The sequence below is a fragment of the Bactrocera latifrons genome, unplaced genomic scaffold, assembly GCF_001853355.1.
Source record: "Bactrocera latifrons isolate USDA-ARS-PBARC rearing strain unplaced genomic scaffold, ASM185335v1 scaffold_10, whole genome shotgun sequence".
NCBI classification, from domain to species: Eukaryota; Metazoa; Arthropoda; class Insecta; order Diptera; family Tephritidae; genus Bactrocera; species Bactrocera latifrons.
In genome coordinates, this window is record NW_017534408.1 from 591,678 (window position 1) to 598,430 (window position 6,753).

General features: G+C 30.3%; 1 protein-coding gene across 5 annotated transcripts in view; it reads left to right on the top strand.

The window, feature by feature from the left end:
- The window catches only part of LOC108966362 (complexin), a gene marked incomplete at its 3' end in the record, with an annotated part of 186,337 nt that overhangs the window by 156,980 nt on the left and 22,604 nt on the right, over positions 1–6,753 (top strand).

Here is a 6,753-nt window from a genome sequence, read left to right on the forward strand (position 1 = left end):
TTATGCTTGTAAAATTTTTTATTATGTCGTAAATACAATATAACAGTACTTCTGTTGCTCTTCAGAAAATCTATAAAACAGCAGTAACTAATTGATAAGAATATGTAATTGATAATAATATTGGTTTTTTAAGGGCAAGGTTCCAAATATTTTTAGGGCAATAAATATAAACAAGTTTAATTGTTTGGCTCAAACGAGGGCAATGTTTACTTATTTATACTTTATTATACGATATATAATTTTTTTTTTTTTTTTTTTTGAAATTCTAGAAAAAAAATTCTTACTACTTATAAATTCGACAATTTACGTATTTCAAAGTCATAAAAATAACAACTGAGCTCTGGTATGTTAAGTAGTAGCCAGAAGTTTGGAAAGGAAGAATGTATATAATTATTGCTTGTTTATAAAAGGAAATGTCAATTGTTAACTTCGTTTCTAGTTTCGCCGAAGACGGCTGTGTCTGTAACCACTCATTATACAAGTGGCACTTCCCAGTAAGCTGCAACTCGAAAGAGAAATAAATGGAATCGAAATAAACACGAGTTAAATTGGATTCGAAATTGATTTTCAGCAAAGTGAAATTTTTATTATAGTTGGTCTTCATATTTTTAGTAGATAACTACAAAATCATTACTGCTACACCCTGAAAGTAGACAACTTTTTAGAGCTATTCTTGTTACTTTTTAAGCCAAGTGGCACACAAGATGTGATGGAATTTTGTCAGAAATTATAACTTATAATTATAAAGGTTATCATTAACCGAAAAATCAATATACCTACATCCTAAAGGTAGGCATTTGTTTTTTAGCTTTATATACTTTCTCAGTCAAAGTCGTACACCATGTTTGGGTACGAACAAAATCAATATTATTATAATTTGAAAGTAGAAAATATTTTTTTTAACTGTGTTCGTACTTTTTCAATTGAACTTTTAATTATAATCGTTGAAAATAACAGGAAAACTAATATTACCTAAAGGTATGCTATCGTTTTTTTTTTTTTTTTTGTCAATTTTTTCAATCGAAGTCGCACACCTCCTTGTGATGATTTATAATCCTAATTTGAAGAATTGTGCAGCTGATTGTCTTATTTTCGTACATCATGTATTACTGCCTTAAGAAGGTAGGGCAAACCGAACAGAAAATATAAAAGCTTATTAAATTTAGATGTGAAAATAATAACTGCAATAAATTATGTTAGTCATGTAGTCTATATAAAACTAAAAAAGTCTAAATAAAACTATAAAGCAGTCTTATATTGAAGTTTCTCAGCTCTTTCACTTTATATTTCATTAGTTAGTAACAAGCTTTGAGGTTTTCTTTATTGTAGCAAATAAAAAGTTGACTGCACTACTAATTTAAGCGCCTAATCAACACACCAAATGATACCTCAGCTCATATACTTTTATTTCAGAAATACATTTTTTTGAAAGGAATTTTTAGAGCACTTCCCTACCCTTTTCTAGCTTTTCAGAGCATTTTCACTTTAGTAAAAGTATGTGTGCCTACTTCTGCAGTGTGTGCGCCCATTTTCTTTTACTATCTCTTAATTGGCAGCCAAATAAAATTCAACGTAACTTATTATGCAACCAGCTGCCTATTTACACCCACATATACACACACACATGCACACTCTCATACAACTCTCATTCATGCCTTCTATTTATTCAAGCTTTTCACCGCTCCCTGCATTGTTTCGTTGTTTGTCTTGTATATTTGTGTGTGTTTGTGTTAATTTGCTACGAAATTGCTACGTATTTTCCTACCCACTTTACCCAATGCGCACACAAACTGTTTATCTGTGAGTTGTTGCTTTTCTTGTTGGTACTCGCTGCCAGCAAGCAAACGTAGCGTAATTGAAAAACTGACCGCCTCATCAAAATGTAATGAGCAAAAAATTGCAAATTCCTTACCGCCTACGGTAAGAATGTTGGACGAGTTATCACAGTGGATTCGCCGAAGCGCTGCCCGGTTTTATTCACACAGCATTTTTTATTCATAACATTTTTGTAAACCATTTTCTTTTCAAATTTACCTTTGCGGCGCTGCCATATTTCTTTTAACTTGAGCGGAAAAGCTTCGGCTTCGCTCAACATAACTGTTTGTGTGTATTTGTGTGGGTTTTTGCACACATTTGCCATTCGCCAAAAGCGTATGATTGTTTACTGCAATTTCTGCTCATTTTTTCCGCTAATTAAAGACAGGAATTCTCTTAATTGGCTCGCCATATTTTCTATATTTGTCGTTGTTGTTGTATACACGCACACAGAAAGCCAGCAATTTGTAAGTTTGCGAAGAAAAACAGCACGTACAGGTGTAAAAATAGCGAAAATTCGAAAAAAATAAAAATTTCTTTCGCAAACTTCGCTGCCTTGTTTACTCGGTTGGCAATTAAATGACCAACTATTTGCCGGGAAATGCTGAGTGCGTTTTCATGCTGTTGTTTACCTAACCATTTTACGGAATTTTTTTACATAAAGTACACATATAAGTATTTAATATTATTCATATTTTATTTTGTATGAATTGTTTGCTCTTATGTAGCAATAAAAATATGATTATTTTTTTTTTCAAAAAGCAAAAATATTGGAACTGCTCGTTTACTTGTATATATTTTCATATATAAAGTATATAATTGCATATATAAATTCCTGGCAGCGTCAGCTGTTCATTTTAATGCCAACACTTTTTTCTTCAGCTGCGCTTCCAACTAAGCGCCCTCGAGTGCTTGGTTAGCCGTGCTTGATATGTAAGTACAGCTGTGCTTGTTTGCTCGCCGCATAGCAAACGAGCCACTTGACCCACTCAGTACACATAAACCACTTATCAGCATATCGCAAGAGCTACTTAGTAACTGACCTGTAACATACTTAGCAATATTACCATAGCAGTATGTATATAATTAATGTACAAACATTTTTACATGCATATATATATTTCAATACATAAAGAAAATATATACATATATATATATATGCATTTACATACATAAAAAAAAAGACATATAGAAATATATATATATATATGAATAAAGACCTTTCACAACACTGCATGCCTTAGGATAGCCTTCAGTTTTCCTCCTCACACTCTTTGCAATCATTCGCTGCTTCGCCTGCTTTTCCAGCACTTAAGTGTATTCTTCGGTGCTTGGTGAACTGAAAGCTTTTCAAATCGATTTTTTATATTTTCTGCTATCTGCTTTATTCCCACTTTCATCGTTTTTAGTGTCCAACCCTCTTCATTGCAAAGCCACTAACTGTCATAGTTACATGGTTATATTGCTTCAAGTTGGTTGGCTCTATATATAGGAATGTTTATATGTATGCAAGTATATTGCCCTCAATAATACCTGTTATAATGGTTATGACGCACAACGAACAAAGAGTCCATGCAAAGCACTCTTTTCATTTGTGTCAAGTCAATGGCGGCCGTTCAATTGAATTGTAAACATCAATGAGACGCTCTTCCCCATTTATGGGCGTTAGACACCACAAAGTAGAAATAACTTGTAATTGATATTTCGTTTGGTGTGGAAACTGGTACAAAAATATGGTGAAACGATTATGAAAGGGATATTGGTAATGGATCGATAATGCCGAGCCAGGAGGGAAATAAAAAATATAATATAAATATATATAAAAAAGATACGTAAACATATTTATACTGCATATACGTATGTATATGTGCTTATGTAAAAGAATCTTTGACTATAGCGTTGTAGCGTTGACAGTTTAAAGTAAAAGTTTTTGTTATCAAAATTAATTCATACCTCCATACATTGAATATGTATATATAGTTTTTAAAGACTAATGAGTTAGAGAGTCGTGCTCTTAAAAGGATGACGGCTTCGAATAATAAGTCAGTGGAGGATATTAATGATGACTTGGTTAAGTTTATAGGCGAAGGAAAATGATGTAATAGAAACTCTCATATTGAAACAAAATTTTGGTTCTGGTTATAAAATTATTGTGTACTTATATACAAAACCGATTTTATTTTTTTTAAAAGCTTATGTTTTAAAGTTCATTTTAAATTGAATAAGAAATTGAAAATTATTTTTTCATATTTTTGATGCTTTTATAATTTTTTTTTTTTTTCAATTGCACCATTTTGTAAAAACGTAAAACTTCTTCATGCTTTTATTATTGTTTTTTTTTTAATTTTTTTGGATTTGTTTGCCTGTAGCATTTTTTTTTTTTTATAAAATTTTCTAGATTTGTTTGCTTTTCTGTTTTGCGTGTTTTTCTCATAAGAACCCTTCACTAAATCCTAAATGAATATGAAATACTAAATTTATATATCGTAAAAAAATATTAATTTTTATAAAAAGTGAAATATTAATATATACCTACATACCTTGCCGCGTTAAAATAATGGCTGAAGCATTCATAAAACTTAAACAAAAACTGCATAAAACAAAAAAGAAATTTTTAATGCGATTAAATTGCTTTATTCCAGAAAACTTGTAGTTGCTCAGCAGGCTCTAAATTGCCTAGATTTATTTAATGCCAAAAATTCTCCAGCTAAAAACGAACAAAAATCACTCACGTAAGCAGATTATACACACAAAAAGTAGTGAAAAGATAATAACAAGCACAATGGCTTTAATATTTTTTAATCCACGAAAGCAATTTCATTTGGTATTTTAATATTGAAAGCATGTGTTTAGTATTTGGCAATTGAAATATTTTTATTCGTGCGTATTTAAAAAAAAAAATTAGTAAAAGCTAGCCGTAAGCAATACATACATACTTAAACAAATGCATTGTTTTTTTTTTTTTTTTTGTTTCTTGACTTTTTGATTTTTCAAAAAGCGTTTTAAGCGTATTTCGCCAAAATAAATATTTGCTTTTGAATTTACCATGAAATAACATGAGCTCTGGGCAAAAGCTCTAAATCAAATAATTCAAGCTGAAGCTTCAGCGCATAAAAAAATAAAGAAAACAAAATGGTCAATATTTAAAATACTAGTGTGTGTATAGAACACACTAATAATATGCAGGTTTAAGAAAAATAAATAAAACATTTGCATTTATGAAAACCTTTAGAGCGCGCATAGGCATAAAATGAGCATATGGAAGCTATTAACTGAAATACACGCATATCTGAAAGCTGGTTTTAAAGCAGTTAAAAAAGTTCAAGAAAGTTTTAAGCAAACCCATTGCGTATATGACAGTACAGTTCTCTTTTTACAATAACAGTAATATAGTTAAAAGCAGCAACAGCTATTAAATTTAAGCGATTATTATGTAGATGCATACATACAAATAATGTTATATATTGTCGCAAATATTTTAACTACCTGTGCATGAACATGAGCAAAATAATAAACGCAAATTTTTTTGCTTACATACATATGTATATACATTTGTCGGCCTATTAACGCTTGGACAGCAGCTTACCGCGATTTAACTTTGCTTAACAAGCTTTACCGGCGAGTTAAATGCGGTTGTTTAACGATCTGTTGACAAGCATATAAAAACAAAAATTTCAATTTCATTTAAAATGTGCATAATCTATCTACACGCATTTAACTTTAAATGAACTTGTATAGTTAGACATATTTATGTTGAAAAATTTCATAGACTTGCACTGCTAATGCTAAAATGACATACTATAAAATATTTAATGTTGTAAATATGCCTTAAGCTGACACTATGAAAGCTAAATTCACAAATTTCACCCAGACTGACAAAAAATAATATTCTGACGAATTTAGTACAGTTAGTTATTATCGCTTTTAAAATAGGGTCCTGAGCAAATACAAACGTGCCAACTAAGCACGAAAACTTTCCACAAAACATTAGAAACCTCGGCTGAGATAGCCTTCAGCGAAATCTGTTTTCTCTTTTCGTATTCGGCTCATTTTTTTAAGCGCCATTTGTTAAATTGTTGGAAAATTTCTATAATATATTCATAAAAATACGTTTTGTTATCCAGTAACAATGCGTTTGATCAGCAAGCATTTCTTTTTCCACCTCTACTCAACGTAGTTTTTCACAAAGACAGAGTCTTTTGGTATGTACGAGTCAAGCATTGATACTAGCCAATGTGGTGAAGTCGATCCATAAGAAATGTTAAGATCCCCTGCTATAGCTCAGATGACAATACGACAATTTTCGAGCACAGTTTCTTTAACTTTCTCGACCAAAGCCTCAACTATATTAATTCCAACCATTATCTTATAAAAAAAATTGGTCTCAAAACTAGTCAAAATATATATGTGTGTGGTATGTATCATCACCTAAAATGAAAAACGAATATGATAAAAAAAAACCAAAATTTAGTTACTTATTGCTTACGATTCACTACATCTTATTATATATATGTATGCATAAAATTTTTAACTTCCGGTTATCACATAGAACCAATATATGACCATTATACTCTTATAACCATATTTTAACCGAAATCCAAAATATGGTTTCAATAAGAGTGGTGTCTGTTTATCATTTATCCGTCGCCTGTAGACTTACTCCCTTTTTTTTTTTTTTTTTTTTTTTTTTTTTTTTTTTTTTTTTTTTTTTTTTTTTTTTTTTTTTTTTTTTTTTTTTTTTTTTTGTTTTGGCATTTTAGGTGATGATACGTATCATTTACTAAAGAATTTAATAAATACAGATGACAAATATTTGAACAAGTGTTTGCATATCAGAACTGCTTATTTTTTGATAGAAACCACAAAAAAAAATTGTGAAAATTCGTTGTTTAACCACTTATAAAATCAGTTGAGTAGTGAAACATATTTATTCACTTG